This window comes from Petromyzon marinus, chromosome 8, assembly GCF_048934315.1.
Source record: "Petromyzon marinus isolate PM22_M1 ecotype Great Lakes invasive population chromosome 8, UKy_Petmar_22M1.pri1.0, whole genome shotgun sequence".
NCBI lineage: Eukaryota > Metazoa > Chordata > Hyperoartia > Petromyzontiformes > Petromyzontidae > Petromyzon > Petromyzon marinus.
This window is the reverse complement of record NC_133674.1, coordinates 8,051,200-8,074,041: the sequence shown is the minus strand read 5'-3', so window position 1 is coordinate 8,074,041 and position 22,842 is coordinate 8,051,200. Positions and strand designations below refer to the sequence as shown.

The window sequence follows — 22,842 nt, the reverse complement described above, 5'->3', positions numbered from 1 at the left end:
TGTGTGTGGGGCATGTGGGGTGTGTGTGTGGGGTGTGTGTGTGGGGTGTGTGTGAGTGGTGTGTGTGTGTGGGGTGTGTGTGGGGCATGTGGGGTGTGTGTGTGGGGTGTGTGTGTGGGGTGTGTGTGTGTGTGGGGTGTGTGTGTGTGGGGGGTGTGTGTGTGTGTGGGGGGTGTGTGTGTGTGGGGAGCAGTAGTGTAGCGGTTAGCGCGCTGCGCTACGAACCCGGCGAACCGAGTTCGATTCCCGCTCACGGCCAACACAAGTGACGATTATCTGAACCGGTCCCGGGCCTCCCATAGGTCGACTCAGCCTCAAATGAGTACCTGGTGCGGTGTGTAAACATCGCCACTAGGGAGACAAAGGCAGTCGGGCGTGGTGCTGGCCACCCACCCCCTCGTGTACCGTTCCGGCCTTCATAGGTGCTCGCTAACAGCACTTGCCCTTACAGTCTGTTAAGGCTATACGGGGGATCTTATCTTTGTGTGTGTGTGGGGCGTGTGGGAGTGTGTGTGTCTGTGGTGTGTGTGGGGGGGGTGTGTGTGTGTGGGTGTGTGTGTGTGTAGATGTGTGTTGTGGGGAGCGTTAGTGTAGTGGTTAGCGCGCTGTACTGCGAACCTGGCCACCCGGGGTCGTATGTGCGGGTGTGTATCTGTCCGTGTGTGTCTGTGTGTCGATGTGTGCGTCTGTCTGTGTGACCACTCTGCCTGTGGTGTGAGTTAGCTGTCATAATAAGTGTGGGGACTGAGAAGCCACAGGGGAAGGAGAGGGAGGGAGGGAGAGGGGAGGGAGAGCGGGAGAGAAGCAGATGTAATCACAGGCAAGAGAAGATGGTGCACTCTCTGTTCCACACACACACACAAAGACAAAGAACCCCTGTATAGCCTTTAACATACTGCCGGGGCAAGTGCTGTCAGCGCGGCACACGAGTGGGTGGGTGGCCAGCACCACGCCCGGCCGCCTTTGTCTCCGCAGTGGCGATGTTCACACATCGCACCGGGTACTCATTTGAGGCTGAGTCGACCTAGGGGAGGAGAAGGCCCAGGACCGGTCCAGATATTTGTTACCGATGTCGTCGTGTTCACGGCGCAGCGCGCTAACCACCGCACCACCGCGACACACGCAGACACACACGGCTAATAACATCGCGTGCGAACAGACGGGTAAGCAGGCTGGGTGGGCAATGCAGAGTGTGTGTGAGTGTGTGCATGTATGTGTGTATGTGTTTACTCTACGATCAATTAATTAAACGGCCCAGAACTCCGACGCAGAGAATACTTATGAGACCATGGGTGTTGCAACATTACGCGCGCCACTCTTACACTCTTCTTCCACTCGTGCACACGCACACTCACCAAAAACACTCACCAAAAACAGACTCTCACACACCAACACGCTCACCAACACAGACTCCCACACACCAATGCATACACACGCTCGACTCATAGGACTCACGCTCCCCCCGTGTAGCCTCGCTGTTAGCGAGCACCTATGGCTGGCCAGCACCACGCTCGGCCCCACCACACACAAAGATCCCCCGTGTAGCCTGAACAGACTGTAAGGGGCAAGTGCTGTTAGCGAGCAGCACCTATAAAGGCCGACACGAGGGGGTGGGTGGCCAACACCACGCCCGGCCGCCTTTGTCTCCCTAGTGGCGATGTTTACGCATCGCACCAGGTACTAATTTGAGGCCGAGTCGACCTAGAGGAGGCCCAGGACCGGTTCAGATAATCGTCACTGGTGTTGGCGGTGAGCGGGAATCGAACCCGGGTCGCCAGGTTTGCAGCTAACCGCTACTACACCACCGCTCCTCACTACAAGCACGCACGCATCGCCACATGTCAAGCCGTGCTGAGGTTAACGGAGCCAATGTCGTTCGCGAGCGCGACACCGGGCCGGGGGGAAAGGTGCGAGCGCCCGACCGTCTTTGCCTCCCTCCGCGCTGGCCGGCGGCGTTCATAAATATTCTGTTGTTCGAATCGTGGTGGGTGGGTGGGCATGGGGGTGGGGGTGGGGGCCGGCGGGGTTGAGCGGCGGCGCCGATGCAGATAACGCGAGAGGCGCCGTCGCCGCCGCCGCCGCTGCTGCTGCACGAAGCCAAGACTGTGGTAGGGCTGCCTCGTGCCGATTGTCCATGATGCGGGGCGAGAGGGGCGGCAGTGGGCGGAATGGAGGGAGTGGGCGTGGGTGTGTGTGGGTGGGTGTGTGTGGGTGTGTGTGTGGGGGTGTGTGTGTGGGTGTGTGTGTGTGTGTGGGGGTGTGTGTGTGGGGGTGTGTGTGTGTGTGGGGGAGCGATAGTGTAGCGGTTAGCGCGCTGCGCTATGAACCTGGCGACCTGGGTTCGATTCCCGCTCACGGCCAACACCAGTGACGATTATCTGAACCGGTCCCGGGCCTCCCCTAGGTCGACTCAGCCTCAAATGAGTACCTGGTGCGGTGTGTAAACATTGCCACTAGGGAGACAAAGGCGGTCGGGCGTGGTGCTGGCCACCCACCCCCTCGTGTACCGTTCCGGCCTTCATAGGTGCTCGCTAACAGCACTTGCTCCTACAGTCTGTCAAGGCTATATGGGGGATCTTTGTTTTTTTGTGTGGGGGGGTGTGTGTGGGTGTGTCTCACAAATCCTCGAAAGATCTGGGCAAGGTCCCATCGGTGAGCTCCTCCGGCGGGCAAGGCTGCGATGGCTGGGTCATGTAGCCCGCATGCCCAGCCACCGCATGCCCAAACAGCTTTTGTTCGGCCGGATCGAGGGGGCTAAATGGGCGCGGCACGGGCTAGAGAAGAGATGGAGTGATGTGGTACAGGAGGACGTGGAGCTGAGTGGACTTGCCGATGACTGGTACCAGCGGTGTCAAGATCGGCCTCTGTGGAGGAGGCTCGTGAAGGACGCTGCAACTGGGCAGTTGGAGGCAGTCGCCCTCCAACAACAACGGAGGGCGGAGGAGCGACGCTCACAACAACGAGCGGAGCGCCGGGTGGCTAAAGCACAGCAGGTTGGCACAGTAGGGGGCACAGGCGGTGCATCAGCCAGTCATCTCAGTCAGTCGACCCGCGGCACCTGGATCTGCCCCGTGACCTCCTGCCAGCGGGCGTTCGACACTTCACGTGGCCTCAAGGTTCACATGGCCTGGCACAAGCGTCGTGGTGACGTCACCGCCACTTAGTGGCGAATGGCGGTTGTTGTTGTTGTTGTGTGGGGGTGTGCGTGGGGGTGTGCGTGTGGGTGTGTGTGGGGGTATGTGGGGGTGTGTGTGGGTGTGTGTCCTGGGCCTTCCCTAGGTCGACTCAGCCTCAAATGAGCACCTGGTGCGATGTGTAAAAACATCGCCACTTGGGAGACAAAGGCGGCCGGGCGTGGTGCCGGCCACCCAACCCCCTTGTTTACCGTTCCGGCCTTGATAGGTGCTTGCTAACAGCACTTGCCCCAACAATCTGTGAAGGCTATACGGGGGGTATTTGTGGTGTGCGTGTATAAGTGTGTGAGTGTGGTGTGCGTGTATGAGTGAGCGTGTATGAGTGTGAGTGCACGTGTATGAGTGTGAGTGAGCGTGTATGAGTGTGAGTGAGCAAGTATAAGTGTGAGTGAGCGTGCATGAGTATGAGTGCGCGTGCATGAGTGTGTGAGTGTGCGTGTATGAGTGAGCGTGTATGAGTGTGAGTGCACGTGTATGAGTGTATGAGTGTGAGTGTGTGAGTGCGAGTGCGCGTGTATGAGTGTGTGAGTGTGCGTGTATGAGTGTATGAGTGTGAGTGTGTGAGTGTGCGTGTGTGAGTGTGCGTGTATGAGTGTGTAAGTGCGGTGTGCGTGTATGAGTGTGTGAGTGCGGTGTGCGGTGTGCGTGTATGAGTGTGAGTGCGCGTGTATGAGTGTGTGAGTGCAGTGTGCGTGTATGAGTGTGAGTGCGCGTGTATGAGTGTGTGAGTGCGGTGTGCGTGTATGAGTGTAGTTGAGTGTGGTGTGCGTGTATGAGTGTAGTTGAGTGTGGTGTGCATGGTACCTGTAAGACTGCTGGTTTAGTATGGGTGCCGTGTATACCACATGGCACCCTCACCCCACCGCGCCAGGCACACCACTCAGGAAAGCTCCTAGCAGACACAACGCAACCACACCACTCTCATTAACACAGAGACAAAAATCCCCGTGTGACCTCTCACAGACTTCGAGGGCAAGTGCAGTTGACGAACACCGATGAAAGCTGACGGAACCACACCCGGCCGCCTTTGTCACTCCAATTATGACATTTACACAATGCATCAGGTACTCATTTGAGGCCGAGCCGACCTCGGGGAGGCACGCACTCAGCAACGCATACCCACCCTACCATGCACCCCACACCACACTCATCACACACCCACCGCACCATGCACCCCACACCACACCACACTCATCACACACCCACCCTACCATGCACTCCACACCACACCACACTCATCGACACACACCGCACCATGCACCCCACACCACACTCATCACACACCCACCCCACCATGCACCCCACACCACACTCATCGACACACACCCACCCTACCATGCACCCCACACAACACCACACCCATCACACACCCACCGCACCATGCGCCCACACCACACTCATCAACACCCACCGCACCATGCACCTACACCACACTCATCAACACACACCCACCCTACCATGCACACCACACCACACTCATCACACATCCACCCCACCATGCAACCACACCACACTCATCAACACCCACCGCACCATGCACCCACACTACACTCATCAACACCCACCGCACCATGCACCTACACCATACTCATCAACACACACCCACGCCACCATGCAGACCACACCACCCTCGTCGACACGCCACGTGCACCGCACCACACTCTAGCACCACTGTGGACATGGCGTCACAATTCTCGTCAAGCCGGCGAACTAAAAACTAAACTATTTAGGCGGCTTTATTTTATTTTACCAGGCAAGGCCCACTGAGCTATGTAGCTATTTTTTCAGAAGCGACCTGGCCACAAATGACAACGAAGTGGCTTATCTTGTGGACATTTATTGCAGCCACACATACTCTGAAGGCGCGATGTTCATTTTAAACGTGGAGGGGAAAAACCGGAGAAAAATCCACGCGACCACGGGGAGAGAGACACCGCAAAGTCCAAACATACAGCAGGTGTCACAGGGTCTGGATCGAACCCACGACCTCCTGCATACCCGGCGAGGTAGTTAACATCTCCCCACCACGGCGTCCCGAGCACTGCAATTACGGTCGACAATGAAGCCTTTGTCGGTCTCTTACCAATATTGTCACAATGGCAATAAAGGAATAATTATATTAACGAGTCCGTTAATTAAACCCCCATTGTCTGCGTCTGGAAACTACGCATTTGCATATTCCGACTCTACACACACAGACAGGTTCCTTCCTCCGCGCCAATTCCAACTGATCAAATTGCGGCCGCAGGTGAAACCTCCAATTAGCGCGGTTGGCTACGTACGGTGCGAAAGAAGTTCAACATCGTACGCACGTACAGAACCATCCCCCGCCGTCAACGCGCGGGACAAAGCGCGACCGACCGCGGATTGACACCCCGCTCTCGATCCACTGCTGGATGATGACCCCCCCACCACCTTGCCCCGTGCCGGCGGTGAGGTTGGGACCATGCGTCACCGAGGGGGGGGGGGGGCAACGTGGACTTTGTCGTTCACTAGATACGGCGCGTCGACTCGGCGCTTTGACAGCCGCCGTGTGACGTGGCGGATCACAGGCGCGGACGATTTGCCCAGAAAGCGGAACGGAGAAGCTTGCCGAGCGCGCAGCGAAGTAAAGCGGGAAGGAGGAGTGAGGAGGAGTGAGGAGGAGTGAGATGCACGCTGGGAATTACACCGAGGGACAGGACGAGGGCGGCGCCACGGACGAGCGGACTGGCACAAGGAAGAGGCGTCACAGCGACTCGAAGAATAGTCAAACGAATGAGCTGGCGGCGATGCGTTGGCAGCGGTGCGCAAGCGCAAACAACAACAACACAACTCAACAACAACCGTCACCAGCAACAAAATTGAGAACTAAAAAAAAATGTTAAATAGGCAACGTTTCAGGTAATGACCCTTCTTCACAGTGCACACCTCTTTCCGGCCTCTCTACGTGCCGTGAATTTGGGCCGTTGCCGGATATGTCACCTTGTACACGTATACAATATATGTATAACTGGCGACGAAGGGGCTTATTACGTGTTCATTTATAGCAGCCAAATACTCCAAGCGCATGCTCATTCTAAATGTGGCGGGAAAACCCAGAAGGGGCCCGGGAAAAATCCACGCGACCCACGGGGAGAACACGCAAAGTCAAAATATACAGCAGGCATCAGGGTCGGGATCGAGCCCACGACCGCCCGTGTACCAGGCGAGGTAGTCAACATCTCGCAGCACGCCAGAGGTAGTCGTGAAGGCGTGTATCATCACGCATCATCTCTCTCCACTTAATCTCCGGCGCTCCCTCCCACCGCTTGCTCGGGCTCCCACGTGTCGCGATTGTAATGACACGAGACGCGCTCACACACACACACAGCTCACACACACACACACAGCTCACACACACAACTCACACACACACACAGCTCACACACACACAGTTCACACACACAGCTCACACACACACACAGCTCACACACACAGCTCACACACACACACAGCTCACACACACACAGTTCACACACACACACAGCTCACACACACACACAGTTCACACACACACACACAGCTCACACACAGCTCACACACACACAGCGGCGACGGTACGACTCCCCAGCTTTGCTGGGAGTAGAGAGTGTTGGGGGAGGGGCAAGTGGTTTATTTGTTTCAAGAGCGTCGATGATTTAAAGGCCGGCACGGCACACGAACGATGGAGCCAGAAGTGGCTTTGGTCAGCACCAAGCCTGGGCTGCCTTTGTCTCTGTCCTAGTGATGTTCACACACACACACAACCATAAATCAGCACCTGCTGCATTGAGTCGACTTCGAGGGATGCCCAGGAAGGGTTCAGATATTACTTGGTCACTGATCATTACGAAGGGTCGATGGATCTGCACCCCCCAACCCCTTCTCCCAAATCCCCCCTCCTCCCAACAGTGCCGGATTAAGCTCGTGCGGGGCCTGTTGTAGCATTTGTCATAAAGGAGCCCTAAAATAAATAAAAAACACTAATCAGTTTAACACGTAGGCTTTCGCGACCAATATTATTCATAATAAAGGTTTTTTTTTGGGTTAGATCGCGTTTATTTTATAAATGTGTCGTAACCCTCCACCACCCGACGCGATCTAACCCAAAAACCTTTATTATGAAAAAACACTAATATTAAAACACACAAACTTTTTTTACTTGCATAGTAAAGTTATTGTTTTTTTTATTTGCTATACAGCCCAGATAATACGACAAATCGCTAACCTTAAACACCCAGTCGTTCATAAAAGTCGAAGGCGGTATAGTACTATAGTAATAGAGCGAGTGCTGAATCACTGAACCGGAATTGATAGCTTGAAAGCGTTTAGCGCGGGGCCCTTGAGAGTGTGGGGCCCGTAGCATTATGTAGCTACTTGTGCTACTGGGATAATCCGGCACCGACTCCCAACCTTCATTAACAAACCCCCCTCCCCCCAACGCCACTCGCTGAAGTGTCACGATTCAGTGTCGATGCAAACCCGATGCAAGTGGCTACTATAACTTCTTACATCGTAGTGGCTGCAGGAGTCACGTGAACCCATTGCACACAGCACATACACGCCGATCAATGTTCGATTCTGCACGCACGATTCCGCGCACGTATCGTGGCGAGCGGGGCCACTGACATCGGCCGACGAATCGGTATCAGCATTTTAACCGGCTGCACCCTTTGGGCTGAGTCAACCTAAGGGAGGCCCGCGCCAGCGTTGAAGATACTGAATGCTAAATTACGATGATCATAATGGCCAGAGATCACACTTATGCAAACACACACACACACGTTGAAACGTGTTTACATGAACAAACACACGTATACATTCACACGCCCACACTCACATTTGTACAGACAAATATTTACACAAATGCATTTTGCAAATGCACTCATCTGCAGACACACTCACAGAGAACACAGATATTTACACACACACATACGCACGTTAACTTAAACAGGCAAAGTTCACGTACAAAAGACAAAGATGCCCCATGTAGCCTTTTAACAGACCGTTGGGGGCAAGTGCTGTTGGTGAGCACGAATGAAGGCCAACACGGCACACCGATGAGAGGGTGAGCGGGCAGCACCCCGCCCGACTGCCTTTAACTCCCCCCAGTGCTGTTTCCACACCGAGTCAACCTAGAGGAGGCCCAGAACCGGTTCTGGGCCTCCTCTAGGTCGCCGAGTAGTCGCACACCGCGCTAAACCACTGCACTACCGCTCCCCGCGCACACACACACAAGCAATCGCTCAAATATACAGACGCACATTCACACAGATACATAAAGACATGCAACATTGGCGCGCGTGCACGCACGCACGCACGCAGGTACACACATACATACACACGGGCACGACGTGCACTTGCACACGCATGCATAGGCACACGCACAAATATAGAGACACACACACACGCATGCAGGCTCACATACAGGTGACGCGCGCGCGCGCACACACGCCTAAACCAGATTATTCCTGCGCTCTGTAGGATTAAACGCAAGGCTGAGGGGGAAAGCGAGAGGGGAAAATGAGAATGAGAGAGCGGGGAGAGGTGAGAGAGAGAGCGAGCGAAGGGTGGGGGAGACAGAGAGCAGGAGAGAGAGAGAGAGCTGTATGGAGCTCTGCGGAGACACCACGGGAGAGTGAGAGTCCATAGGGTGGAAACCTCAGAGACAGAGTTTGAGAGAGAAGGCGAGCGAGCGGAGCAGAGTGACAGACTAAGCGGGGAGAAGCTACCAAAGAGAGCCGACGTTGAAGACCACCGCATCGCTTGCTCAAATCAGCCAACGATGTGAGCGAGGTCAGATGAACAAGCCCTCCCTCCGCTTCCGCTCAATTGTGATTACACGCAACACCAACTGTCGCCCCTTCCCCGGTACGGGCAGACCGATGATGTCCGATCGCAGGCCAGGTGCCGAGACACCTTGTGCCACACAGGGATAGCTGCCCGGTGGGTGGGGGGGGGGGGGTCCGGCCCCCTTCCAAATGTGTTGAGAGGAGACGTGACGATGTACCACCACCAACAACAACAAAAAACACACGGTCCGAGTCGCCCCGGCGTACAGGAAATGACGGACGGGCTCGGGCCAAATCGCAAACGATCGTGGTTATCGCCGTTTATCGGCCTCGGTCCGCGTGTCCAATCGCCGTCTCCTTCCGTCGTCGGGAATGAAAAGTCCCCCGCGAGTTTTGTCGACTCCCGGCGGCTCTGTTACGGCGTGAACGTGGAGGGCCGCACGTGCACGCAGACGTCTGGTTTCTATTCTATTCTTGGGAATGATGGCAATGTGTCCGGGCCCACGAGATGCCAATGTCGAGGTCTGCCAGGCACGACGCGAGAGAGCCTTCAGGACAGAGAAGAGTAGTTTTTTTTGTTTGGTTTTATATTTTACGCTTGTAAGGCCCACTGAGCTATAGCATTATTTTTCATAAGCGACCTGGCCACAAATGATAGCTCAATGAATGTGGCTTATCACGTGGACACGCATAGCAGCCAAATACTCTGAACGCGCGACGTTCATTCTAAGTGTGGAGGGGAACACCGAACGACCCGGAGATAAAAGTCACGTGACCACGGCGAGAGAGAGAGACACGCAAACTCCAAATATACAGCAGGGGTCAGAGTCGGGATCGAACCCACGAGCACCTGTACACCAGGCGAGGTAGCTCCTTAGTTTGGGTTGCATGGCCGCAGTCGCACTGCGATGTGACGCAAGGCATGCTGGGAGGAGCGACCCCATTGGTCACAACCGCATTTTCTGTCTCTTTTTAAGTCACCGTATGTGTGTGTTGATGATTAGTAGGTCGACTCAGCCTTAAACGAGTACCTGGTAGCGGTGTGTAAACATCGCCACCAGGGAGACAAAGATGGCCGGACGTGGTGCTGGCCCCCCACACCCCTCATGTGCCATGCCGGCCTTCATTGGTGCTCGCTAACAGCATTTGCCCCAACAGTCTGTTACAGGCTACACGGGGGATAATTTGCCTTTGTGTTTATTATGACTCTTGAAGGACTCTCTCTCCACTCTGACCTCTCACTCTCCTCCCTCTCTCGTCGACTGTTTGCCCTCTCTCTCTCACCTCTCTCCCGCTCTCTCTCCCCTCTGATAACCCCTCTTCTCTCTCCTCTAATCCACTTTCTCGTTTGCACTTTACCCCCCTCCACTCATTATTTCTCAAACCTTCTCCCCCCCCCCTCTTCTCCTCTTTCTCCGCTCATTTCTCCACTCCGCCCTCGTGTCGTTTTCCCCCTGCCGTGCCCTCTTCGTAGATGAGTGCGGCATAAATTAGTTGGGGGGTGTGCGTGATTTTTGTTGTTGTTTAGTTACAGCAGGAGATGAAGGGCGGAGGGGGAAGAGCAGTCGAGAGAGAGTGAGAAGAAGGGGGGGGGGGGGAGTGAATAACAGCGAGGGGAGAGAAGGGAGACGGTGGGGCGGGAGCAGAGGAGGTTGGGGGGGCTATGGGCAATTTTTAACACCCACGAGCTATTTATAACGGGAAGCCACCCAGAGGACACAAGTGACAAAGACAAAGATCCCCGTATAGCCTTAACAGACTGTTGAGGCAAGTGCTGTTGGCGAGTAGCACCGATGCAGGCCGGAACGGCACACGAGGGGGTAGGTGGGTGGGTGGCCAGCACCAACGCCCGGCCGCCTTTGTCTCCCAAGGGGCAATGTTTATTTTACACAGTCACTCATTTGAGACTGAGTCGACCTCGGGGAGGCCCAGGGACCGGTTCAGACAGTCGTCACCGGTGAGCTGGAATTGAGCCCGGCTCGCCGGATTTGTAGAACAGCGCTCTAATTGCTGCACGACCGCCCCCCACTCTCGCCATTGCAAAGAGCCCCCCCCTATAGCCTTCATAGACTGTAGGGGCAAGTGCTGTTAGCGAGTAGCGCCTATGAAGACCGGCACAGGCACACGAGTTGGTGGGTGATCAGCACCACGCCCGGCCTCCTTTGTCTCCGCAGCGGCGATGTTTTACACACCGCACCAGGTACTCATTTGAGGCTGAGTCGACCTAGGGGAGGCCCAGGACCGGTTCAGAAAATCGTCACTGGGTGTTGGCCGTGAGCGGGAATCGAACTCGTTGCGCCGGGTTCGTAGCGCAGCGTAGCGCTAACCGCTACACTACCGCTCCCCCTACACACAAAGGCAAAGATCCCCCGTATAGCCTTAACAGACTGTAGGGGCAAGTGCTGTTAGCGAGCACACACACACACACAGACACGCACACACACAGACACGCACACACACAGACACGCACACACACAGACACGCACACAGACACGCACAAAACCACCGCGCACACCCGCACGCATTCAAGCAGCAGTTGGCCCCAGACAACCCCAACCACGTTAACAACCCAGCCGAGCCAGTCCAGCAAGTGAGCTCTACCCGCCCCCAGCTTCCTCCCCATCAGCGGAGCAGCATCAGCAGCAGCTCTTAAGGCACTCTGCAGCGTGTGCAAGGTGGTGGTGGTGGTGGCGGTGGTGGTGGCGGTGGTGGCGGTGGCGGTGGTGGTGGTGGTGGTGGCGCCTCCTCTTACAAGTGACATTTGTATCCCTGATGTCAATTAATGAGTTTTTTTTCCCCATCCGTGTAAAAAAATGTAACACGCTAACTTTCAATGGGCATTTGGGAATACGGACAGAAGCTTTTAAGTGTCGTTAAATTATCTGGATAATAATAAGAATAATAATGCTGCACTGTTAATGCTATTAACGATAACGCATCGATAATAACATCGCATTAATGTTGCTTTCACTGACGGGACGCCTGTGGATGGTTCTCGACACAATTGTTGTTGGTACTGCGCTAAAAGCAGAGACAAACAAAAACAACGGAAACAAACAACGAGACGAGCAATCAACTCTGGAATCGATCGATCGATGGATACGCGTCCCTATTTAATCGTTGTGTTGCCCAATGAATAGTATCGTGCAGGAGGAGCGGTGGCGCAGTGGTTAGCACACCGAGAGCTGTGGAATCGCGACCACCGCGCTAGTCAGTGGTCGACCTCACCCTTGCACTGGCCGGCGTGGTGAAGTATGGTCAATCCATCCAGCGGTGTAAAACAGCATGAGCAGTGGCGAGGTGTGTGTAAGCAGAATGTGTGTACGTGGAGTGTGTGTGTGTGTGTAAGTAGAGTGTGTGTGTGTGTGTGTAAGTAGAGTGTGTGTGTGTAAGTAGAGTGTGTGTGTAAGTAGAGTGTGTGTGTGTAAGTAGAATGTGTGTGTGTGTGTAAGTAGAGTGTGTGTGTGTGTGTGTAAGTAGAGTGTGTGTGTAAGTAGAGTGTGTGTGTGTAAGTAGAGTGTGTGTGTGTGTAAGTAGAGTGTGTGTGTGTAAGTAGAGTGTGTGTGTGTGTAAGTAGAGTGTGTGTGTGTGTAAGTAGAGTGTGTGTGTGTGTAAGTAGAGTGTGTGTGTAGAGTGTGTGTGTGTGTAAGTAGAGTGTGTGTGTGTAGAGTGTGTGTGTGTGTAAGTAGAGTGTGTGTGTAAGTAGTGTGTGTGTGTGTAAGTAGAGTGTGTGTGTGTAAGTAGAGTGTGTGTGTGTGTAAGTAGAGTGTGTGTGTGTAGAGTGTGTGTGTAGAGTGTGTGTGTGTGTAAGTAGAGTGTGTGTGTGTAGAGTGTGTGTGTGTGTGTAAGTAGAGTGTGTGTGTAAGTAGTGTGTGTGTGCGTAAGTAGAGTGTGTGTGTGTAAGTAGAGTGTGTGTGTGTGTGTAAGTAGAGTGTGTGTGTGTAAGTAGAGTGTGTGTGTGTGTAAGTAGAGTGTGTGTGTAAGTAGAGTGTGTGTGTGTAAGTAGAGTGTGTGTGTGTAAGTAGAGTGTGTGTGTGTAAGTAGAGTGTGTGTGTGTAAGTAGAGTGTGTGTGTGTAAGTAGAGTGTGTGTGTGTAAGTAGAGTGTGTGTGTAAGTAGTGTGTGTGTGTGTGTGTAAGTAGAGTGTGTGTGTAAGTACAGTGTGTGTGTGTGTGTGTAAGTAGAGTGTGTGTAAGTAGAGTGTGTGTGTGTAAGTAGAGTGTGTGTGTGTGTAAGTAGAGTGTGTGTGTGTGTGTAGAGTGTGTGTGTGTGTAAGTAGAGTGTGTGTGTGTAAGTAGAGTGTGTGTAAGTAGAGTGTGTGTAAGTAGAGTGTGTGTGTGTAGAGTATGTGTGTGTGTAGAGTATGTGTGTGTGTAGAGTGTGTGTGTGTGTAGAGTGTGTGTGTGTAAGTAGAGTGTGTGTGTGTAAGTAGAGTGTGTATGTGTAAGTAGAGTATGTGTGTGTAAGTAGAGTGTGTGTGTAAGTAGAGTGTGTGTGTAAGTAGAGTGTGTGTGTGTAAGTAGAGTGTGTGTGTCTAAGTAGAGAGTGTGTGTGTAAGTAGAGTGTGTGTGTGTGTGTGTAAGTAGAGTGTGTGTGTAAGTAAAGAGTGTGTGTGTAAGTAGAGAGTGTGTGTGTAAGTAGAGTGTGTGTGTAAGTAGAGTGTGTGTGTAAGTAGAGTGTGTGTGTAAGTAGAGTGTGTGTGTAACTAGAGTGTGTGTGTAAGTAGAGTGTGTGTGTAATTAGAGTGTGTGTGTAAGTAGAGTGTATGTAAGTAGAGTGTGTGTGTGTAAGTAGAGTGTGTGTGTAAGTAGAGTGTGTGTGTGTAAGTAGAGTGTGTGTGTAAGTAGAATGTGTGTGTAAGTAAAGTGTGTGTAAGTAGAGTACACACACACAGTACACACACACAGTACACACACACAGTACACAAAGACAAAGATCCCCCATATATTCTAGATTTAAAGCTTTCGTGACTGCAAGGATCCACACTCTTTTTTTACCTACGTGACTTTACCGAATTGAACCAAAGAGTATCCCCCGTATAGCCTTAACAGACTGTAGGGGCAAGTGCTGTTAGCGAGCACCTATGAAGACCGGAACGGTACACGATGGGGTGGGTGCCCAGCATCCACGCCCGACCGCCTTTGTCTCCCCAGTGACGATGTTTAGACACCGCACCAGGTACTCATTTCAGGCTGAGTCGAACCCGGGTCTCCAGGTTCATAGCGCAGCGCGCTAACCGCTACACTACCGCTTCCCACAGTACACACACACAGACACATTGACACACACACATAGTACACACACAGTGTACACACATACAGTACACGCACCAATGTACACACACACAGTGTACACACAGTACACACACCATGTACACGCGTCGCAAACCGTAGGCCGTGCTTTGTTTATAATTAACAAGTAACGCGACACACTCGCACGGCTTGGCACAACATAACATTCACCACCAGTCACGACTCAGTCACAAGTGGTCTTAACTACAGCCCTATCGCGCACACACACTCATACAAACACACACACACACACTCATATCAACACACATACACGTACACACACGCACACTCATACCAACACACAAACGCACGCACACACTCATACCAACACACAAACGCACACACACTCATACCAACACACAAACGCACACACACTCATACCAACACACAAACGCACACTCATACCAACACACAAACGCACACTCATACCAACACACAAACGCACACACACACACTCATACCAACACACACACTCATACCAACACACAAACGCACACACACTCATACCAACACACAAACGCACACTCATACCAACACACAAACGCACACTCATACCAACACACAAACGCACACACACACACTCATACCAACACACACACTCATACCAACACACAAACGCACACACACACTCATACCAACACACAAACGCACACACACACACACACACTCCCCCTTTGAAGAGCCGAGCGGGCACACCGAGAGGGTTTGGGGGTGGGTGACCAGCCCCACGCCCGGCCGCCTTTGTCTCCCCAGTGGCGATGTTTTTACACACCGCACCAGGTATTCATTTGAGGCTGAGTCGACTTAGGGGAGGCCCAGGACCGGTTCGGATAATCGTCACCGGTGTCGGCCGTGAGCGCGAATCGAACTCGGGTCACCGGGTCGCAGCACAGCAGTGCGCTAACCACTGCGCCACCGCTCCCCGCGTAGCCGCATGTTCGGCTGTGTGTGCGCGCGCGTCTCCGCCTGTGCGCGTGTCTGTACAGGCACACGTACAGGCGGCGGCGGCCACAAAGACACAGCACGCACGTGTACACCACGCGCCGCTTCCAGCACTCGTCTTTGTTGGGCGAGATGCGCTCCCTCCCTCCCTCCCCCCACCTCGCCTCCCGCCCAGGTGCTCAGGACCGGGAATGGGGGAGGAGGAGGAGGGACGGAGGGGACACAGCGAGGGAGGGGGGTGGGGGGATGCGGGGGGTGGGGGGATGCGGGGGGTGGGGGGGATGCGGGGGGGATGCGGGGGGGGGCCAATAAAAGCGAGCAGATGGGGCGAGACCCGCGGAATGAAACCCCCCCTCGCCCCGCCCCCGACGCCCTCCCTCCCCCCCGTTCGCCCCGCCTCCATCGTCCCCTCCCCCGGGCCGAGAAGTTTCCATGACGACGGTGTCCTAGCAACGCGGGCCAGCGGGCTGTGAACAAGATGCTAATGGCGGGGCGGGGCGAGTGAGTCTGGGGCGGTGGGGGTGGGGGGTACACAAGAGGGGGTGGGGGGGAGGAGCCGGGGGTGGGGGGGAGGAGCCGGGTGCACGAACCTCCCCTCGCCCCCAAATTTCCCCTCCACCCCACCCCGACCCCGACCCCTCCCACCGCTTTCCTCCCTCGTCACCCCCCCCACCACCACCACCACAACCAACCTGGTCCCCCCCCCCCCCCCACGACTCCTCCATCTCCAAGTCGTTAGTAACACGCGCCGCGCGTGCACATACCCCCCCAGCCCCCCCCCCTTATCTACCCCCCCCAGCCCCCAGCCCCCCTCCCTCACTACCCCCTCCCCCCCAAGAGACTGCACGCGCATGCGCGCGAGAGTGAGTGATGGAGGGCGGGGAGGGCTGGTGGGGAATTAATGGTGACCATGGAGACGACGAGGAGGAGGAGGAGGATGATGAGGCGGTGGTGGTGGTGGTGGGGGCAGACGGATCGCGTCAAAGTCAAATACTCGATAAGAGATCGACCACGCGGCCAGTTGGAGCCCCGCAGCAACATTCCCCCCCCTCCTCCTCCTCCTCCAGGGAGTCCTGGGACTCGGCGTGCCGGGCAGTGGCGGTTCCGCACCTCCCGTTGCCTTGCGACAGGACTCCGAAGCTCTTCCTGGTGTATTCCCAGGCAGGCGCGTTTTGGAAATTGGTTCGAACCGAGCCGTCTGCTGCGTCCGTGTGATCAACCGCGCTTGGAAGGCAAAGGGCGGGGAGAGGGCGGCGGGGTTGGCGGACCACGGCAGGATGTTTGCGTGAAACCACCAAACCCCCCCCCCCCCCCCCGCTGGTTCTGCTCCGATGTTGTGGCCACGAGATGTCAGTACAGCGAGGTTAGCGAACCTCCCCCCCCGTCTGTGCGAAACTTTAATAAAAGGGCGCTCCTTCCCCGCATGTATTAGCGATGGGTTTTCTCTCTCTCTCTCTCCGGGTACTTCCGATTTCCTCCCACGTGACGCAAAAGCACTCGTCAACATTTCCCAATATAAGAGGGCAGTAGCTATGTTATTACCGTGATTTACTTTGCTTGTTTATCCAGGAAAGCCTCGCCGAAATCTCAAGACTTCGTTTTCCCTGCGAAGTTTGTCAGAGTGGCGGGCGACGTTCGTCCTCTGTGTGCAATCCAAATCCAGGAATTTGCAGGAACATTTTCAGCACCTGTGATGTGGTTTGCGCCACAATACCAGTTCACATTTCACGGGGTGCTTTTATGTCTTCTTCATTTTACCTAAGGGAGGAAACCGGCAGAACCCGGGAAAAAAAACCCATCCAGAACAGGGGGAGAACATACAGAAGCCATGGCGAAGAACGGCACCCGAGTTGGGAGTCGAACCCATGCGCGAGTTGAGAGTGGAACACACGCCCGAGATGGGAGTCGAACCCATACAGAGTTGAGAGTGGAACACACGCCCGAGATGGGAGTCGAACCCACACACGAGTTGAGAGTGGAACACACGCCCGAGATGGTAGTCGAACCCATACACGAGTTGAGAGTGGAACCAACGCACGAGTTGAGAGTGGGAACACACGCCCGAGATGGGAGTCGAACCCATGCCCCCACCCCCACCCCCCTCATACTGCGAGCCTTTCTTAGCAAATCAACATAGTTGCACTGGCAAGTCCCCGTGAACTCACCGGCAGAGCGGACTCGGAGAGCAATACATCGCACCGGTTCACTGAAAAATCATCGCGGAGGAATTGGAGAATCAGGGCAAACAAGAAAAATGAACTGACAAGCGAGACGACTAGGTTGGACTCTCGGCTGCAGCGCAATTTGCGGCGAGAGTCCAGAATCACAACCCACAACTGGACAATTAATTGGTAATTACTCCAGGGAGAGAGAGGGGGGGGGTCACCTCTAATGGAAATGAAGTCAATAATGATGAAACACAACATTAATCTGCCCGCCGACTTAACGCTGCCATGCCACAGGACTCAAAGGAGGCTCTGTTGTAACGGTCAAAGTTGGTTAACTCCACGCCAATCTCGCTTTTCCGGGCACGCAGTTTAACCAGCTAAAAAAAAATGTTACACCTGGGACACGTCACGGCTATGAAAGAGACTTTGGCCGATGAATGTCAAGAATAAGGAACGGAGTTGAGCGGGCAAGTCAAGAGAGGCCGGGGGGGGGGGGGTGGGGGGGCGCGTGGGGACGCATCCGGGGGGGGGGCGTCCACCGTGGAGGAGAGACGGAGCCGTGAAATCGACTCGTGCGCATGTCGCTGGGTGGGTGACCACATCGCAAGCATCGCGAGAGATGGCGGCAGCTTAGCAAAGGAAGGCCTTCATTCATCCAGCGGTGGATTGTCCAAGGCCAATAGATAAATGAATAGCGACGATGACGAATTGCATAAAAAGCTCGCTAAAAACGTCGCTCGGACGTCTGAGGTATTAGCGACCGCAGTCGCTTTGCGCCATGACCTTCCCACGGTCAGATGAGACCACATTTCTTGCATGGTTAGAAGATTCTGTACGGTTTAGAGGATTGCACGCGGACACAATGACAAACGCAAATATCTCCCCCCCCCCCCCCCCATTCAGGTGTGCGGACTGCGGTGCTGTTAGCGAGCACCTATTAAGGCCAGCACAGCACACGCTGGGGCACGGTGGCCAGAACCCCGGCTCAGCCAACACGGTCTCCCACCAAAGACCATGTTTTTTTCTCCGCCCCACACCAGGTATTAATTTAAGGTTAAGTCGACCTCGGCGTGGCGCACGGTAAAGTTCAGACATCGCACACCGCTGCTGATGTTGTGGTGCAGTCAGGAATGACATAATCCTAGCGCAAAAGGTGAACCACTGCACCACCACTACCACCAGGCACCCTCATACAGCAGTGGATTGACAAAAGAACTGCACACATACCGAGATTAAACCCTCACGTAAGTAGACGTACTTGGAGATCGCTCCATCTCTTGGATCAAGATCACCCTCATTATTCACCACGATCCCCCATGGACTGACCCCTGCCTACCTCTCCACCTCTCATCTCACTCTACTCCCTTCCACGCACTCTCCTCCCTCTCCCCTCCACGCTCATCTCACTCTCCTCCCTCTCCCCTCCACGCTCAACTCACTCTACTCCCTTCCACGCAATCCCTTCCCTCTCCCCTCCACGTTCACCTCACTCTACTCCTTCTGCACACCATTCCACCTCTCTTCCACTCTCATCTCACTCTTACTCCTCTCCACACAGTCTCCTCTCTCTTATCATCTTACTCCACTGCCCTATTTGTGCTCTCCACTCAGGCAAACGAGAGGCCTCGGGTCACTGCTTCTGTGCTGCTGCTGCTGCTATGGGGAATGCTCACACACCGCACTGGAAAGCCGCACTGCTTAGACTGCTTAACGCCGGACGAACTAAAGGACTTCCCCTCCTCCAATTAATGTTCCGGGTTGTTCCGCTTGTTGTTGGCGCGATGCCCGACGTTTCGCAACCACGCGCTGGGTGGGTGGGGAGCTTCTTCGGGGAAACTCAATCGAAAAGCTCAGGAAATGAATCGGTTCCTGTAGAAGCTCCTGGGCATGTGGGGCAAAACGTCGGACTTCGCAAAGGGGGCAACAATGCGAACCGCACATCAGAAGGGGGGAGCCGCTATCCTCCCCCGCTGTGAGCGACTCCCCCCCCCCCCCCCGTCTCAGTGCCACACCCTCCCTCAGGACGCAGGCGTGCCCCCCTCTCCAACACCCCCCCCCCCCCCCCACCGTATAGGAGTGTCGCGTGAACACACCTTCTATAAATCCGTACAGCGAGCGGTGGTGGCGCGCACCGGTGAGAGTGGGGTTCATCAACCCATCCGTGCGGACTCCCGCCCCCCCCCCCCCACGTCCCCTTGGATGCGCGATGTTTTTTCTCCGGGTGCACAAGCAAAAAAAGCCGCATTTAAAAAAAAAATAAAGAATTAGCCAAACATTCCAATGCAGCTAGGTGGCTCCTGAAAAATGAGAGACTTGAGATTCGCCGAGGATGGCCTGGGTAAAACCAACGACAAGACATTTACATGACGATCGTTATAATTTATAGTGGGGAGAGCGGTGGTGCTAGCGGTTAGCGCAACCGCGCTACGAAGCCAGCGGCGCAAAGCAACGGCTAGCGTCAGCGGCGAGTTGATTTACGAACCCCACCGACACTGACCAGTGTGGTGAAGTATGACCGAACAACAACTCGGCGTGGGGTTGGCCTTCATCCAGCAGTGGATCGACGAAAGAGCGCCGTGGCGCATTGTAATTGCTGATGCCCGATCCGTCAATCCAGTCCGGGTTTCACTGGGGACCCTCGGGCAGTGTGGGTAGGGTGGGAGTTGGGGTGTGACGGGAAGGGTGGGTGGGTGCCGGTGGGAGGTCAGGAGGGAGCAGGGGGTGGCGAAGGGAGGGAGGGGGGCGAAGGGGGAGAGGAGGGGGGGGGCGCACCCAACCACAACTCTCCTCCTCCTCCTCCTGCTGCTCCTCACCGATAGAAATCCGCGGAAGCCCCCACCCCACCCCACCAGCTCTCATCTAACGAGTCACGTGCCGCGCTGTTTGTCACGAATGCAATATATGACTGGCACGTGATATCTGCACGTGAGTCCCTGGCTAGCACGTGTGTGTGTGTAGGTGCTAGTGTGCGCGTATTTAAAAGGTGCTCGCTAACAGCACTTGCCCCAACAGTCTGTTAAGGCTACACGGGGATCTTTGTTTGCGTGTGGTCAGCGCGCCGAGCTACCAACCCGGCGACCCGAGTTCGATTCTCGCTCACGGCCAACAGCGGTGACAATTATCTGAACCAGTTCTAGGCCTCCCCCTAGGTCGATTCGGCCTCAAATGACAAATGTGGCGTGTAAACATCGCCCACTAGGGAGACAAAGGCGGCCGGGCGTGGTTGCTGGCCACCCACCCACCCCCCTCCTCGTGTGCCGTAGCGGGCTTTCATAGTCACTCGCTGACAGCACTTGCCCCTACAGTCTGTTGAGCCTATACGGGGTCTCTTTGTCTTTGTGTCGTCATATCTCTCGAGTTCGATTCCCGGTCGTGACTCACGCTCACAATAGCCCTTAGCAAGCAAGTGGTGTGTGTGTGTGTAGGTTGTGTGTGTGTATGTAGGTTGTGTGTGTGTGGGTGTGCGTGGGTGTGTAACGAGTGCGGTTCGCAGCGCCCAATGTTGCGGTGACCTGGGACTGATTCAGAACCTGTTCCTCGTGGTCCAGTGCCGGCCTTCTTAGGCGCTCGCGAACCGCACTTGCCCGAACAGCAGAGGAAAGGCTATCCGAGTGATCTTTGTCGTTGTGCTCGTTAACAGCCCTTGCGTCAATAGTCTATGCAGAATACACGTGGGATCTCTGTACACAACTGTACGTGTGTGTGTGTGACTGGTGGCGTCTGTAGCCGTATAACTGTGTCTGTAATTGTGTCTACGCGTGCATGTAGCCGTGTACACATGTATACGTAACTGTACGCGCGCATGTACCGTAATCGTTGTGCGCGCGTATGGTGTGAGCTTCTTTCGCACCGTACGTGGGCCAATCGTGCTAATCGGAGGTGTAAACGTGTGTAGCAATAGAGCTTCATTTGTGTATCCATGTTTCCCTTTACAACTCATAAAAGGTTTTTGGGTTAGATCGTGTAATTTGAAATGTTGTGGATTTACTCTCCAACACACCGGTGGGCTGAAGAAGTAAACATTGGGCCCTTTGTTTACGTGACAAATCCCTTACTAATTGGCTGTGTCGGGTGGTGGAGGGTTACGACACATTTATACTTACCGCGATCTAATGCCAGAAAAACATTCATTATGCATAGAATATTGGTCGCGAAAGCCTACGTGTTAAAAAAAATTCCCCCTTTTCAACTTTCATCAGCCAATCAGCTCAAGGCCCGGGTCGGGTGGGTTTGGGGTTTGGGGCGTGCGCTGAACATATGCGGGCAGAGTGAAACGAATTAGCACGCGTTGACGCTGCTGCGGTGATCGCGACTACACGGGGTACGATGTTTAAATAATTCAACGGCTTTGTCAGCGACCCTATGTGGCTTTAACTCCCCCGTGCCCGTTTAGGTGCTATGAAGGGCCCATCGCCCGAAACGTCACACGACATATATTTTTTTTATTTTAAGGCCACAGTGTCATGGAGTTTATTAATATATAAAATGTGAGCATAGGGACACGTTACATTATGGATATTGGGAAGAACAACGAATCTCAATGTTCGCCAGACACGGTGCTCGGATTAACCATTACATGCCACCAACCATCATTATCTCTGGACAAGAGTGACCCTTGCACATTTTAAAAGCGTCAAGTATAATTCACGTCTAAATTTTCGATATGGCTATATTAAAAAAAAGGGTATTTTTGTCTGGTTTTTTTTTTACAGTCTATATGAACTTAAAATGACTTAATGTGCAAGTAACAACTCGGCCCTTTGGCAAGAAAATCAATGATCTCTCCCCTCGAGTCGGGATTGGGGGGGGGGGGCGCTTTAAAATTATCGTGGGTGCGTGTCAACGAGACAGGAACCGAGAGTGTGATTGGCAGCACCGCACACTCTCTCTCTCTCTCTTTCTGATGACATCTCCAATGTAAAATAAAATACTTTGCCGAGTAATTCTAGACTCTATGGTACGGGGGTACCCTCTCTGTCTTCGTTCCGGGTAGCATTTGTGAAAACCCGAACGTAAAGTTACTAATGGCACCAGATTATTGAATCGTATTTTCCCCCATAAGGGCGCATCATATAATCGAAGATACCTTCGCCTAAGGAAATATTTTCGAGCCCAAAACCTACTCAAAACCCTTCACGCGTTAACATTATTTTCGAATACAAAAAAACTGGAAGGATAATTTGAAAACGGCGTAGAGTGTCATTAACTAACCAAATATCCGTGGCGCGAGGTGGTACTGCGGCGAGGTCTTGAGGGGGGTCGTGATGGAGCGTGGTGAGGGTGAGGTGAGGGTGAGGTGAGGGTGCAGATCGTCCAGGTTAGTTCTAAACTCGGCGGCGTGTGAACAAACACGTGGCGGGGGCCAGGAAAACGGGATGAATGAATGTCTGCTGGACATGTGTGAAACTACCGGATATCTATGAAAGAGCTTTGTAGCTCATCGGATTCCTCCAGTA

The 22,842-nt window shown here is 54.2% G+C and overlaps 1 protein-coding gene across 4 annotated transcripts in view; it reads right to left on the bottom strand.

Moving 5' to 3' along the window:
* Positions 1-22,842, bottom strand: part of ZMIZ1 (zinc finger MIZ-type containing 1) — a 159,935-nt gene that overhangs the window by 78,562 nt on the left and 58,531 nt on the right. For 3 of the 4 annotated variants that reach the window (XM_076065584.1, XM_076065586.1, XM_076065587.1), the window contains exon 2: positions 3,999-4,086. The exons of the other annotated variant lie outside the window; for it this stretch is intronic. The gene's annotated coding sequence lies outside the window, so the exon portion shown is untranslated. The remainder of the gene's footprint in view (positions 1-3,998; positions 4,087-22,842) is intronic. 4 annotated transcript variants of the gene reach the window in all.